The sequence below is a fragment of the Patagioenas fasciata genome, unplaced genomic scaffold (assembly GCF_037038585.1).
Source record: "Patagioenas fasciata isolate bPatFas1 unplaced genomic scaffold, bPatFas1.hap1 Unplaced_34, whole genome shotgun sequence".
Classification (NCBI taxonomy): Eukaryota; Metazoa; Chordata; class Aves; order Columbiformes; family Columbidae; genus Patagioenas; species Patagioenas fasciata.
Window position 1 is genome coordinate 9150 of NW_027288750.1, and position 15520 is coordinate 24669.

Genomic DNA, 15520 nt, shown 5'->3' on the forward strand with positions numbered 1-15520 from the left:
GGTCGGGCAGCCCCTTCTCGGCTCCACCTCTTCCCGAGCTAAGCCACGCCCCCTTGGGGCCGTGCCATGTTGACCGCACCCTCTCCCTACCCCAAGAGGCTCCTCCCATGGGGGCGTGCCCCAGAGAATGCCCGCCCCCAGACCACCTCCCATGGGGCGTGACACAGAGGCTCCGCCCCCCCGAGGGGCTCCCCGTGGGCGTGCCCTCTCAGTACCCGCCCCTCGGCACTGACCCCACCCCATGTAGGCGGGGCCACACCCAGCTGCCCCCTCCCATCTGTGACCCATAACCAACCCCATAGCAGCCCTATGGCTGCCCCACAGGTCCCGCTGTAGCAGCCCAGCACCTACCCCATAGTCGCCCCATAAGTGCTCCAGACATGCCTCTTAAGAGCCCCTACAGCAGCCCCATGAGTGCCCCACAGGTAATTCCACAGCCGCCCCATCCCGCCCCACAGCGGCCGCTGCGGGACCCCCGGAGACCCCCGGCCCCACACCCGCCCCGCAGCCCCACAGCGCGCGGTCTCGGGCCCCGGTGCCGGCGAAGCCACGTCCTGGCCGCGGCCGGAGGAGCCGCCGCTTGTCCGCCCCCCACGTCCCCCCGATCGCTGCTGCTGTCGCTGCCTGAGGAGCCGCAGCAGCCGCCGCTTGTCCGCCCCCCACGTCCCCCCGATCGCTGCTGCTGTCGCTGCCTGAGGAGCCGCAGCAGCCGCCGCTTGTCCGCCCCCCAAGTCCCCCCGATCGCTGCTGCTGTCGCTGCCTGAGGAGCCGCAGCAGCCGCCGCTTGTCCGCCCCCCACGTCCCCCCGATCGCTGCTGCTGTCGCTGCCTGAGGAGCCGCAGCAGCCGCCGCTTGTCCGCCCCCCAAGTCCCCCCGATCGCTGCTGCTGTCGCTGCCTGAGGAGCCGCAGCAGCCGCCGCTTGTCCGCCCCCCACGTCCCCCCGATCGCTGCTGCTGTCGCTGCCTGAGGAGCCGCAGCAGCCGCCGCTTGTCCGCCCCCCACGTCCCCCCGATCGCTGCTGCTGTCGCTGCCTGAGGAGCCGCAGCAGCCGCCGCTTGTCCGCCCCCCACGTCCCCCCGATCGCTGCTGCTGTCGCTGCCTGAGGAGCCGCAGCAGCCGCCGCTTGTCCGCCCCCCACGTCCCCCCGATCGCTGCTGCTGTCGCTGCCTGAGGAGCCGCAGCAGCCGCCGCTTGTCCGCCCAGCCCCGACTGCCCCCCCCCAATCGCCGCCGCTGCCGCCCCCGCCACCCCCCTTCTCCCGCCATCCCGGTGTCACAACGGGGACTTTGAGCGCGGCTGTGGAGGCAGCAGCTGTTCTGATAGCGAAGCCAAACCGGACCGGGAAACAGGACCGGGAACCAGGAACCGTGGCAGGGAAGTTTTCCCTTGGAGCAAACAAACCCCAGGTGTTCTTCAATGTTTATTGAGAAAGCAGAGTCAGGATGTACCAGTAGTCCGATCAGTGACCTTCTAAGACAAAGTGGGGTCCTGGGATGTCACAATGGGCCCCAGTGACAAAGAGGGTCCCCATGGTGCCACAATGGGCCCTGGGGACAAAGGGAGTCACCAGGATGTCACAATGGGCCCTGGGGACAAGGGGGGTCCCACCCTGTAACAATGGGCCCTGGGGACAAAGTGGGGCCCTGGGATGTCACAATGGGCCCTGGGGACAAACGGGGTGCCCAGGATGTCATAATGGGCCCAGGGGACACAGAGGAGTCCCCAGGATGTCACAATGGGCCCTGGGGGAAAGGGGGGACCCCAGGATGTCACAATGGGCTCTGGGGACTATGGAGGGTCCTGGGACGTCACAATGGGTCCTGGGGATAAAGGGGGTCCCCAGGATGTCACAATGGGCACCTGAGACAAAGGGGGGGTCCCCATTGTGTCACAATGCGTCCCCAGTGACAAGGGGGTTCCCCATGGTGTCACAATGGGCCCTGGGGAAAAAGGGGGGTCCTGGGATGTCACAATGGACCCTGGGGACAAAGGGGACTCCCCAGGATGTCACAATGGGCCCTGAGGACAAGGGGGGGTCCTGGGATGTCACAATGGGCCCTGGGGACATAGGGGTACCCAGGATGTCACAATGGGCACTGGGGACAAAGGGGGTTCCCCATGGTGTCACAATGGGCCCTGGGGACAAAGGGGACTCCCCAGGATGTCACAATAGGCCCTGGGGACAAATGGGGGTCCCCTGAATGTCACAATGCACCCTGAGGACAATGGGGGTTCCTGGGACGTCACAATGGGCCCTGGGGACACAGGGGTCCCCAGGATGTGATAATGGGTTCTGGGGACAAAGGGGGCTCCCCAGGATGTCACAATGGGCTCTGGGGACACAGGGGTCCCAAGGATGTGATAATGGGCTCTGGGGATAAGTGGGGTCCCCAGGATGTCACAATGGGCACTGGGGAGAAAGGGGTGGTCCCCATGGTGTCACAATGGGCCCTAGTGACAAGGAGGGTCCGCACGGTTCCACAATGGGCCCTGGGGACAAGGGGGTCCAACAGATGTCACAATGGGTCCTGGGGAAAACAGGGGGTCCCCACGGTGTCACAATGGGCCCTGGGGACAAAGGGAGGTCCTAGGACGTCACAGTGGGCCCTGGGGACAAAGTGGGGTCCCCTGAATGTCACAATGGGACCTGCAGACAAAGGGGGGTCCTGGGATGTAACAATGGGCCCCAGTGACAAAGGGGGTCCCCAGGATGTCACAACAGGCCCTGGGGACAAAGAGGGCTCTCCTGAATGTCAAAATGGGCCCTGGGGACAAGGGGGGACCTGAGGATGCAACAACGGGCCCTGGGGACAAAGAGGGGTCCCCTGAATGTCACAAAGGGCCCTGGGGACAAGGGGGTGTCCTGGGATGTCACAATGGACCCTGGGGACAAATAGCAGTTCCCTGAATATCACAATGGGCCCTGGAGACGAGGGGTGTCCTGGGATGTCACAATGGGCCCCAGTGACAAAGGGCGTCCCTATGGTGCCAAAATGGGCCCTGGGGACAAAGGGGGTCCCCAGGAAGTCACAATGGGCCCTGGGGAAAAAGGGGGGTCCTGGGATGTCACAATGGGACCTGGGACAACGGGGGGTCCCCAGGATGTCACAATGAGCCCTGGGGACAAGCAGGGTACCCACGGTGTCACAATGGGCCCTGGGGACAAAGGGGGGTCCCGAGGATGTCACAATGGGCCCTGGGGACAATTGGGGGATCCTGGGATGTCACAATGGGCCCTGGGGACAAAGAGGAGTCCCCTAAATGTCACAATGGGCCCTGGAGACAGAGGGGCTCCCCATGGTGCCACAATGGGCCCTGAGGAAAAAGCGGGGTCGCCAGGATGTCACAATGGGCTCTTGGAAAAATGGAGGGTCCTGGGACGTCACAATGGGCCCTGGGGACAAAGGAGGTCCCCAGGATGTCACAATGACCCCTTGGGACAACGGGGCCATTGTGGACATCACAATGGGTCCTGGGAACAAAGTGGGGTCCCCAGGATGGCACAATGGGCCCTGGAGACAAAGGGGTTCCCCACCCTATCACAATGGGCCTTGGGGACAAAGGGGGGTCCCCAGGATGTCACAATAAGCCCTGGAAACAATTGGGGGGTCCTGAGATGTCACAATGGGCCCTGGGGACAAAGGGGGTCCCCAGAATTTCACAATGGACCCTGGGGACAAAGGGAGTCCCCACACTGTCACAATAGGCCCTGGGGACAAAGGGGGTGCCCAGGATGTCACAATGGGTCCTGGGGACAAAGGGGGTCCTGTGATGTCACAATGGGCCCTTGGGACAAAGGGGGTCCCCAGGATGTCACAATGGGTCTGGGAACAATGGGGGGTCCGGGGACGTCACAATGGGCCCTGGGGACAAGGAGGGGTCCTGGGACCTCACAATGGGCCCTGGTGACAAAGGGGGTCCCCCGGAAGTCACAATGGGCCCTGGGGACAAAGTGAGGTCCTGGGAAGTCACAATGGGCCCCAGTGACAAAGGGGGTCCCAATGGTGCCACAATGGGTCCTGGGGAAAAAGGGCGTCCCCAGGATGTCACAATGGGCTCTGGGGACAAGGGGGGGTCCTGGGACATCACAGTGGGCCCTGGGGAACAAGGGGGTCCCCAGGATGTCACAATGGGCTCTGGGGACAAGGGGGGGTCCTGGGACATCACAGTGGGCCCTGGGGAACAAGGGGGTCCCCAGGATGTCACAATGGGCTCTGGTGACAAGGGGGGTCCCCACGGTGTCACAATGGGCCTTGGGTACAAAGTGGGGTCCTGGGATGTCACATTGGACCACAGTGACAAAAGGGGTCCCCATGGTGTCACAATGGGCCCTGGGGACAAAGGAGGTCCCCACGGTGCCACAACGGGCCAGAGGGACAAGGCGGTCCCCATGATGTCACAATGGGCCCTGGGGACAATGGGAGGTCCTGGGATGTCACAATGAGCCCTGGGGACAAACGGGGGTCCCTATGGTGTCACAATGGGTCCCCAGTGACAAGTGGGGTCCTGATATGTCACAATGGGTCCTTGGGACAATGGGGGGTCCTGGGATGTCACAATGAGCCCTGGGGACAAACGGGGCCCCCATGGTGTCACAATGGGTCACCAGTGACAAGGGGGGGTCCCCAGGATGTCACAATGGGCCCTGGGGACAATGGGGGTCCCCATGGTGTATACAATGGGTCCCCAGTGACAAGGGGGGTCCCCAGGATGTCACAATGGGTTCTGGGGACAATGAGGGGTCCGGGGATGTCACAATGGGCCCTGGGGACAAAGAGGGGTCCTGGGACGTCACAATGGGCCCTGGTGACAAAGGGGGGTCCTGGGATGTCACAATGGGCCCTGGGGACAAAGGGGTCCCCAGGATGTCACAATGGGCACTGGGGAGAAAGGGGTGGTCCCCATGGTGTCACAATGGGTCCCCAGTGACAAGGGGAGTCCCCAGGATGTCACAATGGGCCCTGGGGATAAAAGGGGTACCCAGGATGCCACAATGGGCCCTGGGGACAACTGGGCGGTCCCCAGGATGTCACAATGGGCCCTGGAAACAATTGGGGTGTCCTGAGATGTCACAATGGGCCCTGGGGACAAACGGGGATCCTGGGACATCACAATGGCCCCTGAGGACAAAGGGAGTCCCCACCCTGTCACAATGGGCCCTGGGGATGACGGGGGGTCCTGGGACGTCACAATGGGCCCTGGGGACAATGGGGGGTCTTGGGATGTCACAATGAGCCCTGGGCACAACTGGGAGGTCCCTAAATGTCACAATGGGCCCTGGGGACAAAGGGGGTCCCCACGGTGTCACAATGGGCCCAGGGGACAGAGGGGAGTCCCCAGGATGTCACAACGGGCTCTGGGGACCAGGGGCGTCCCGAGGATGTCACAATGGGCCCTGGGGACAAAGTGGGGTCCTGGGAGGTCACAATGTGCCCTGGGCACAAAGGGGGTTTCCAGGATGTCACAATGGGCTCTGGGGACAACAGGGGTCCCAACGGTGTCACAATGGGCCCTTGGGACAAAGGCTGTCCCCTGAATGTCACAATGGGCCCTGGGGACAATGGGGGTCCCCAGGATGTCACAATGGACCCTGGGGACAATGGGGGGTCCGGGGACGTCACAATGGGCCCTGGGGCAAAGGGGGTCCCCAGGATGTCACAATGGGCCTTCAGTATAAAGTGGGGTCCTGGGATGTCACAATGGGCCCTGGGGACAAAGGGGGTTCCTGGGACGTCACAATGGGCCCTGCGGATCAAGGATGGTGCCCTGGATATCACAATGGGCTCTGGGGACAATGGGGGGTCCTGGAATGTCACAATGGTCCCTAGGGACAAAGGGGGGTCCCTTGGATGTCACAATGGGGCTGGGGACAAAGGGGGTCCTGGGATGTCACAATGCGCCCTGGGGACAAAGGGGGTCCCCAGGTTGTCACAATGGGCCCTGGGGACAAAAGGACCCCACGGTGTCACAATGGCCCTGGGGACAAAGGGGGTCCTCAGGATGTCACAATGGGTCCTGGGGACAAGGGGGATACCCACGGTTTCAAAATGGGCCCTGGGGACAAAGAGGGGTCCCCAGGTTGTCACAATGGGCCCTGGGGACAAAAGGACCCCACGGTGTCACAATGGCCCTGGGGACAAAGGGGGTCCTCAGGATGTCACAATGGGTCCTGGGGACAAGGGGGATACCCACGGTTTCAAAATGGGCCCTGGGGACAAAGAGGGGTCCCCAGGATTTTACAATGGACCCTGGGGACAAAGGGGGGTCCTGGGACGTCACAATGGGCCCTGGGGACAAAGGGTTCCCCAGGATGTCACAATGGGCTCTGGGGACAAAGGAGGTCCCCAGGATGACACAATGGGCCCTGGGGATGACGGGGGGTCCTGGGACGTCACAATGGGCCCTGGGGACAATGGGACGTCCTGATATGTTACAATGAACCCTGGGCACAATTGGGGGGTCCTTAGATGCCACAATGGGCCCTGTGGACAAAGGGGGTCCCCACGGTGTCACAATGGGCTCTGGGGACAAAGGGGAGTCCCCAGTATGTCACAATGGGCCCTGGAGACAATGGGGGGTCCTGGGATGTCACAATGGGCCCTGGGGACAACGGGGGTCCCGACGGTGTCACAATGGGACCTAGGGACCAAGGCTGTCCCCTGAATGTCACAATGGGCCCTGTGGACAATGGGGGTCCCCAGGATGTCACAATGGGCTCTGGGGACAATGGGGGATCCGGGGACGTCACAATGGGCCCTTGGGACAAAGGGGGTCCTGGGACTTCACTATGGGCCCTGGGGACAAGGGGGTCCCCAGGATGTCACAATGGGCCCTTAGGACAAGGGGGGTCCCCAAGGTGTCACAATGGGCCCTGGGGACAATGGGGAGTCCTGGGACATCACAACAGGCCTGGGGACAAGGGGGATCTCCACCCTGTCACAATGGGCCCTGGGGACAAAGGGGGGTCCTGGGATGTCACAATGGGCCCTGGGGACAAAGGGGGTCCCCATGGTGCCACAATGGGCCCTGGGGACAAAAGGGGTGCCCAGGATGTCACAATGGGCCCTGGGGACCAGGGTGGGTCCTGCGATGTCACAATGGGTCCTCAGTGAGAAGGGGGTCCCCCATGGTGTCACAATGGGCCCTGGGGACAAGGGGGATCCCCAGGGTGTCACAATGGACCCTGGGGAGAAGGGGTTAGGGGGTTGTGTTAGGGGGTTGGAGGATTAGGTGGTGCAGGATTTGGGGGTGCAAGGATTTTGCGGGGCCTGATTTGTGGCTGCAGAGTCTGGGGTTGCAGGTTCCAGGGGTGCAGGATTTGGGGGTTCAGGGTTTAGGGCAGTAGGATATTTGGGTGCAGGAGTTTGGGTTGCCGGGTTTGGGGGCCAGGATTTGGGGTTGCAGGATTTAGGGGTGCAGTGGTTTGGAGTGAAGTGTTTTGGGGTGCAGGGTTTGGGGAAGGAGGATATGGGGGTGCAGGGTATAGGAGAGCAGGATCTTGGGGTGCAGGGGTTTGGGGTGGAGGGCTTGGTAGGGCAGGATTTGGGGGTGGAAATTTTATTGGGTAGGGCTGGGGGTGCAGGATTTGGGGGTGAAGGGGTTGTGGGGTGCAGGGTTGTGGGGTGCAGGGTTTGGGAGATCGGGACGTGGGGCTGGAGGATTTGGGGGTGCAGGGTTTGGAGCAGCAGGATCTGAGGGTGCAGAGTTGGGGGGTGCAAGATTGGGGGTAGCAGGGTTTTGGGGAGCAGGGTTTAGGGGTCAGGCTTTAGGGGGACAGGGTTTGGGGGGCAGGGCTGGGAGGGATGATTTTGGGGTGCAGGGTTTAGGTCAGCAGGATCTTGGGGTGAAGGGGTTTGGTGTGAAGGGTTGGGTAGGACAAGATTTGGGGTGCAGGTTTTTAGGGTGCAACTTGTGGGGGTCAGGATTTGGGGTACAGGGTTTGGGGGTGCAGGGTTTAGTGGTGCAGGGTTTGGGGGTGCAGGTCTTGGGGAGGCAGAATTAGGGTGCAAGACTTGAGGGTGCAGGGTTTGGGGGTTTGGGACATGGGGCTGGAGGATTTGGGGGTGCAGGATTTGGGGTGCAATGTGTTGGGGTGCAAGATCTGGGGGTGTACGAGCGTTGGGTGTGGGATTTGAAGGACAATGATTTGGGGGTGCAGGGATTGGGGGTGTAGGGTTTTGGGGTTGCTGCGTTTGGAGATTCGGGATGTGGAGGTCAAGGATTTAGGGGTACAAGGGCTGGTTGCAGGATTTGGGGTACAGGGTTTGGTTGCAGGATTTGGGGTGCAGGGTTTTAAGTGCAGGGCTAAAGGGGGCAGGATTTGGAGGTGCAAGATTTGGTGGTCTGGGGTACTGGGGGGCAGGGTTTTGGGGTGCGGGATTTGGGGGTGCAGGTTCCATGTCTTTAGGAACTGGGCGGGGAGGGTTTCTTGGTGTGGACCTTTGAGTGCAAGTTTGAGGGGCCTTGATTTTGGGGTGCATGGTTTGGGGGGGCAGGATTCTGGGTGTAAGGTTTTGAGGTGCAGGACTTGGGGGCGCAGGTTTCACACGTTAAGGAACTGGGGCTGCAGAGGTTGGGGGTGCAGCGTTGTGGGCTGCAGGGTTGAAGGGTGCAGGATTTAGGGGTACAGGTTTTGGGGGTGCAGGAGCTGGGGGTGCAGGCTGTAGGGATCAGAATATGGGGGTGCAGGGTTCTGGGGTGCAGGATCTGGGTGAGCAGGCTGTTGGGGTACAGAACCTTGTAGTTCAGCATTTAGAGGCAGGATTTGGGGTGCAGGGATTTGGGGGTGCAGGGCTTTGGGGTGCAAATTATGGGGTAGAAGGTTTTGGGGTGCAGGGTTTTGGGGGTGCAGGGTTTAGCGCCAGAATTGGGGGTGCAGGGTTTGGGATTGCAGGGTGTTGGGGGAAGGATCTGGGGGTACAAGATTGGGGGTAGCAGGGTTTTGGGGAGCAGGGTTTCGGAGTCAGGCTTTAGGGGGACAGGGTTTGGGGGGCAGGGCTGGGAGGGATGATTTGGGGGTGCAGGGTTTAGGGCAGCAGGATCTTGGGGTGAAGGGGTTTGGGGTGAAGGGTGGGTAGGACAGGATTTGGGGTGCACGATTTTAGGGTGCAACTTGTGGGGGCAGGGTTTGGGGTCCAGGAGGTTGGGGGTGCAGGGTTTGGGGGTGTAGGATTTAGTGAAGCAGGGACTGGGGGTGAAGGTCTTGTGGAGGCAGAATTGGGGGTGCAGGTCTTGGGGAGGCAGAATTGGGGGTGCAGATTTTGGCTGTTCAGGACCTGGGGGTGCAGGATTTGGGGATGTAGGTTTTGGGGGGTAGATTTTGGGGTGCTGGGTTCGGGACATGGGTCTGGAGGATTTGGGGGTGCAGGGTTAAGGGGTTTAGGATTTTGGGGTGCACAGTTTAGGGTGCACGTTCTGGGCATGTATGATTTGAGAGTGCAGGGCTTTGGGGTACAGGATTTGGGGTGCAGGCTTTTGAGGTCAGGATCTGGGGGTGCAGGGTGTTGGGGAGAAGGATTTGGGGGTGCAGCATTTTGAAGTGCAGGGTTTGGAGGAGGGAGGTTTTGGGGGTGAAAGATTTGGTGGTTCAGGTTTTGGGGGTGCAGTGTTAAGAGGGTGGAGGATTAGGGGTGCAGGATTTGGGGGTTCAGGATTTGGGGCTGCAGAGTATGGGAGGGAAGGATCTGGGACTTCACGATTTGGGGGTGCAGGGTTTAGAAGTCAGGTCTAAGAGTGCAGCGTTTGGGGTGCAGAGTGTGGGGTGCACAGGACTGGGGCACAGGATTTGGGGGTGTGGGGTGTCAGGGTTCAGGATTTGGAGGTGTGGAGTTTTGGGGTGCAGGGGATGGGGGTGAAGGATCTGAGGCTGCAGGGCGGTGGGGGAAGGATTTGGGGGTGAGAGATTTGGGGTGCAGGATTTGGGGGTGCAGAGCTTTGGGAGGCAAGGATCCGGGTCTGCAGGATTTGGGGGTTCAGTGTTTAGGGCAGCACAACCTCGGGGTGCAGGGGTTTGCAGTGAAAGGTTTGGTAGGGCAGGATTTGGGGTGCAGGATTCTGGGGTGCTGGTTTGGGGTACAGGATTTGGTGTTGCAGGGATGGGGTTGAAGGGCTTGGGTTTCCAGGCCTTTGAGGTGCAGGATTTGGAGGTGCAAGGTTTGGGAGGGAATTCTTTGGGGTGCAGGGTTTGCGGTTCCAGGAGGTGGGGGAAGGACCTTGGGGTGTAGGGTTTGGGGGGGCAGGGTTTTGGGGGAAGGATTTGGGGGTGCAGGGTTTTGAAGTGCAGCGTTTCCGGGGGGCATGATTTTGGGGGTGCACATGTGGGGGTCCAGGTTCGGGGCGTGCAGAGTTTGTGAACAGAGGATTTTGGGGTGCTGGGTTTGGGGCTGCCTAATTTGGGGGTGCAGTGTTTGGGTGTTCAGGACCGGGGGTGCTGCGTTTGGGAATGCAGGCTTTGGGGGTGCAGGGCTCAGGATTTGGGAGGGCAGCATTAGGGGGTGTAAGATTTCAGGATTTAGGGGTGCAAAGTTTGGTAGGGATGAATTTAGGGGTGCAGGATTTGGGGGGCAGGGTTTGGTGCTGCAGGATTTAGGGGTGCAGGGTTTGAGGGTGCAACGTTTGGGTGTTCAAGATTTAGGGGAGCAGGATCTTGGGGTGCAGGGTTTGGGGCTGCAGGGGTTTTGGGTGAGGGATTTAGGGTTCAGGCTTAGGGGTGCAGGGTTTGGGGGTGCAGGGTGTTGGGGAAGGATTTGGGGGTACAGGGTTTGGAGGTGCAGTGTTTCAGGGATCGGGGTTTGGGGGGAGAATTTGGGGTGCAGGGTTTGGGATGGCAGGATTAGGGGGAGCAAGACTGTGGGGTGCAGGGGTTTGGGGTGAAGGGTTTGGTAGGGCACGATTTGGGGTGCAGGCTTTAGGAAGGAAGGAAGGAAAGAAGGATCTGGAGGTGCAGGATTTGGGGGTGCAGGGTTTAGGGGTGCAGGATTTAAGGGTGCGGGGGTTTGGGTGAAGGGCTTGGTAGGGCAGGAATTTGGGGTGCAGGGTTTGGGGGTGCAGGGTGTTTGGGGAACGATCTGGGGGTACAGGGTTTGGGGTGCTGGGTTTGGGGGTTAAAGGATTTGCGGGGGCAGGGTTCAGGTGTTCAGGACCTGGGCGTGCAGGCTTTGCGGGTTCAAGGTTCCAGGTGCATTGTTTGGGGGGAGAGGATTTGGGGGTGCAGAGTTTTGGGGTGCAGGGCTTGTGAGAGAGGAATCGGGGGTGCAGGATTTGGGGGTTCAGGGTTTAGGGTAGCAGGATCTTGGGGTGCAGGATATGGGGGTGCAGTGTTTGTGGGTAAAGGGTTTGGGGTTCAGGATCTGGAGGTGCATGATTTGGGGGCTCAGGGTTTGGGGATGAAGGGTCTTGGGGTGCTGGGCTTTGGGGTGCAGTGTTGGGGGCCAGGTTTTGGGGTGCAGGGTTTAGGAGGGCAGGATTTGCGTGTTCAGGAACTGGGGGTGCAGGATTTTGCGTTGAAGGGCTCTGGGGTGCCGGGGTTGGCCTGCAGGGATTGGGGTGCAGTATTTTGGGGTGCAGGGGTTTGGGGTTCAGGACCTGTGGCTGCAGGGTCTTAGGGAACAGGATTTCAGGGGTGCAGGGGCTTTGGGAGAGGGATTTGGGCTTCAGGGTCTGAGGGGTGCAGGGTTTGGTGGGGAAGGGTTTGGGGGTGCCTGGTTTAGGGTTGCAGGATCTGCGGATCAAGGGTCTGGAGGTGCCAGGGTTTTGGGGGGCAGGATATAGGGGTGCAGGATTTGAGGGTGCAGGGTTGTGGAGTGCAGAGATTTGCAGGTGCAAGATCTGGGATTGTAGGGTTTTGGGGTGCAGGTTTTGGGGAGGAAGGATTTGGGGTGCAGGGTTTAAAGGTTCACGATCTGGAGGTGCAGCGTTTTGGGGTGCAGGGTTATCGGGCTACGGGTTTTGGGAGGGAAGGATCTGGGGGTGCAGGGTGCAGGGATCACAGCATGGGGGTGCAGGATTCTGGGGTGCAGGATCTGGGGAGCAGGATCTGGGGAGCAGGATATGGGGTGCAGAACCTTGTTGTTCAGGGTTTAGAGGCAGAATTTGGGGGTGCAGGGCTTTGGGGTGAGGAGTTGGGGGTGCAGGGTTCAGGTGTTCAGGACTTGGGTGTTGGAGGATTTGGGGGTGCAGGGTTGGGTAAGGAAGGATCTGAGGGCGCAGGGTATGTGGGGCAGGATTTTGGGTGCAGGGTTTGGGGAGCAGGATCTGGGGGTGATGGAATTGGTTGACAAGGTTTCGCAGGCCAGCTTTGGGGGAGCAGAGTTCAGGGGTGCAAGGTTTTGGGGGACAGGTTTGGACATAAAAGATTCGGGGGCGAATGGTTTGGGGGAACAATTTTGGGGTGCAGGATTTGGGGGTGCAGGATTTGGTATTACAGGTTTTGGGGAAACATGGCTTGGGAGGAAGGATTTAGGGGAGCAGGGTTTCAAGATGCAGGATTTGGGGTGCAGTATTTGGGGTTGCAGGTTTGGGGGTGCAAGTTGTGGGGCGGCAGGATATCGGGTACAGGGTTCTGGGCTGCAGGGTTTGGGGGTGCAGGATTTCAACGTGCAGGGTTCTGGGGTGCAGTATCTGGGGGTCCAGGGTTTGGCAGTGCATTGGCTTTGGGGGTTGAAGGATTTGGGGGTGCAGGGTTTAGGGATGCAGGATTTGGGGGTGCAGGATTTGGAAGTGCAGAGTTAGGGGGCAGGATTTTCAGTGCAGGGCTTCAGGGCACAGAACTTGGTGGTGCAGGATCTGGGGGTGCAGGTTTTCGGTGGGGAATTTGGGGGTGCAGGGTGTTGAGGAAGGATCTGAGGGTGCAATATTTGGGCTTTAAGGGTTTAGGGGGGCAGGATCTGGCAGTGCAGAGTGTGGGGACAGGACCTGGGGGTGCAGCATTTGGGGTTACAGGTTTTGGGGGTGCAGGGTTGAGGGAATTGTTTGAGGTGCAGGGTTATGAGAGTGCAGGATTTCTGGGTGCAGAGTTTGGGGTGCTGGGTATGGGGCAGCAGGATCTGGGGGTGCAGGTTTTGGGGGTTCATTCCTTTGGGGGGAGGATCTGGGGCTGCAGGGTTTAAGGGTTCAGGATTTGGAGGTGTAGGGTTTTGGGGTACAGGGTTCTGGGTTGAGGTTTTGGGGTGAAAGATTTGGGGGTGCAGTGTTAAGGGGTGGAGGCTTAGAGGTGCAAGATTTGGGGGTGCAGGGTGTTCGTGTGTCTGATTTGGGGGTGCAGGGTCTGGGGGTGCAAGATCCTGGAATTCAGGATCTGGGGGTTCAGGATTTGGGGCTGCAGGGTATGGGAGGGAAGGATCTGGGGCTTCAGGATTTGGGGGTGCACTGTTTGGGGGTGCAGGGTTTAGAAGTCAGGTCTAAGAGTGCAGCGTTTGGGGTGCAGGGGCTTGGGGGGAAATTTAAGGTTGCAGAGTGTGGGGTGCACAGGACTGGGGCACAGGATTTGGGGGTGCGGGGGTTCAGGATTTGGAGGTGTGGAGCTTTGGGGTGCAGGGGTTGGGAGTGCAGGGTGGTGGGGGTGAGAGATTTGGGTGCAGGATTTGGGGGTGCAGAGTTTTGGGAGGCAAGGATCTGGGGCTGCAGGATTTGGGGGTTCAGTGTTTGGGGCAGCACAATCTTGGGGTGCAGGGGTTTGCAGTGAAAGGTTTGGTAGGCAGGATTTGGGGTGCAGGATTCTGGGGTGCTGGGTTTGGGGTACAGGATTTGGTGTTGCAGGGATGGGGTTGAAGGGCTTGGGTTTCCAGGCCTTTGAGGTGCAGGATTTGGAGGTGCAAGGTTTGGGAGGGAATTCTTTGGGGTGCAGGGTTTGGGGGCAGGTTTAGGGGTGTAGGGTATAGGACGGAAAGATTTGGGAATGCAGGGTTTGGGGTGCAGGTTTCGGGGTTCAGGAAGGTAGGGAGGGCAAGATTAGGGGGTGCAAGGTTTCAGTTGTAGGGTTTAGGGGTGCAGAGTTTGGTAGGGCCGAATTTGGGGGTGCAGGATTTGGGGTGCAGGGTGTGGGGGAAGGATCTAGGGGTACAAGGTTTGGGGTAGCAGGGTTTTGGGGAGCAGGGTTTCGGGGTCAGGCTTTAGGGGACAGGGTTTGGGGGGCAGGGCTGGGAGGGATGATGTGGGGGTGCAGGGTTTAGGGCAGGAGGATCTTGGGGTGAAGGGGTTTGGGCTGAAGGGTTGGGTAGGACAGGATTTGGGGTGCAGGATTTTAGGGTGCAACTTGTGGGGGCAGGATTTGGGGTACAGGAGGTTGGGGGTGCAGGGTTTGGGGTGTAGGATTTGTGGAGCAGGGACTGGGGGTGAAGGTCTTGTGGAGGCAGAATTGGGGGTGCAGATTTTGGGTGTTCAGGACCTGGGGCTTCAGGATTTGGGGGTGCACTGTTTGGGGGTGCAGGGTTTAGAAGTCAGGTCTAAGAGTGCAGCGTTTGGGGTGCAGAGTGTGGGGTGCACAGGACTGGGGCACAGGATTTGGGGGTGCAGGGTTTCAGGGTTCAGGATTTGGAGGTGTGGAGTTTTGGGGTGCAGGGGATGGGGGTGAAGGATCTGAGGGTGTAGGGTGGTGGGGGAAGGATTTGGGGGTGAGAGATTTGGGGTGCAGGATTTGGGGGTGCAGAGTTTTGGGAGGCAAGGATCTGGGGCTGCAGGATTTGGGGGTTCAGTGTTTAGGGCAGCACAATCTTGGGGTGCAGGGGTTTGCAGTGAAAGGTTTGGCAGGCAGGATTTGGGGTGCAGGATTCTGGGGTGCTGGTTTGGGGTACAGGATTTGGTTTTGCAGGGATGGGGTTGAAGGGCTTGGGTTTCCAGGCCTTTGAGGTGCAGGATTTGGAGGTGCAAGGTTTGGGAGGGAATTCTTTGGGGTGCAGGGTTTGGGGGCAGGTTTAGGGGTGTAGGGTATAGGACGGAAAGATTTGGGAATGCAGGGTTTGGGGTGCACGTTTCGGGGTTCAGGAAGGTAGGGAGGGCAGGATTAGGGGGTGCAAGGTTTCAGTTGTAGGGTTTAGGGGTGCAGAGTTTGGTAGGGCCGAATTTGGGGGTGCAGGATTTGGGGTGCAGGGTTTGGGAAGACAGGATCGGGGTGGAGGATTTGGGGGTGCAGGATTGAGGGGCAGGGTTTTGGTGCAGGGCTTGGGGTCAGGATCTGGGGTGCAGGTTTGGGAAGAGTATTTTGGGGTGCAGGATTTTGGGTGCCGTGTCTGCGGGGCAGGTTTGGGGTGATCACTGCTGATCCGCACACACTCGCTCTCTCTGGTATTCACCTCCACTCCTGCTCCTCCACCTCCCCACTGTTCTCTCCATCTCCTCTCTTCTCGTTGTCTACAGCCCCAAACCCTGCCCCCAAACCCTGCACCCCAAAGAATTCCCTCCCAAACCTTGCACCTCCAAATCCTGCACCTCAAAGGCCTGGAAACCCAAGCCCTTCAACCCCATCCCTGCAACACCAAATCCTGTACCCCAAACCCAGCACCCCAGAATCCTGCACCCCAAATC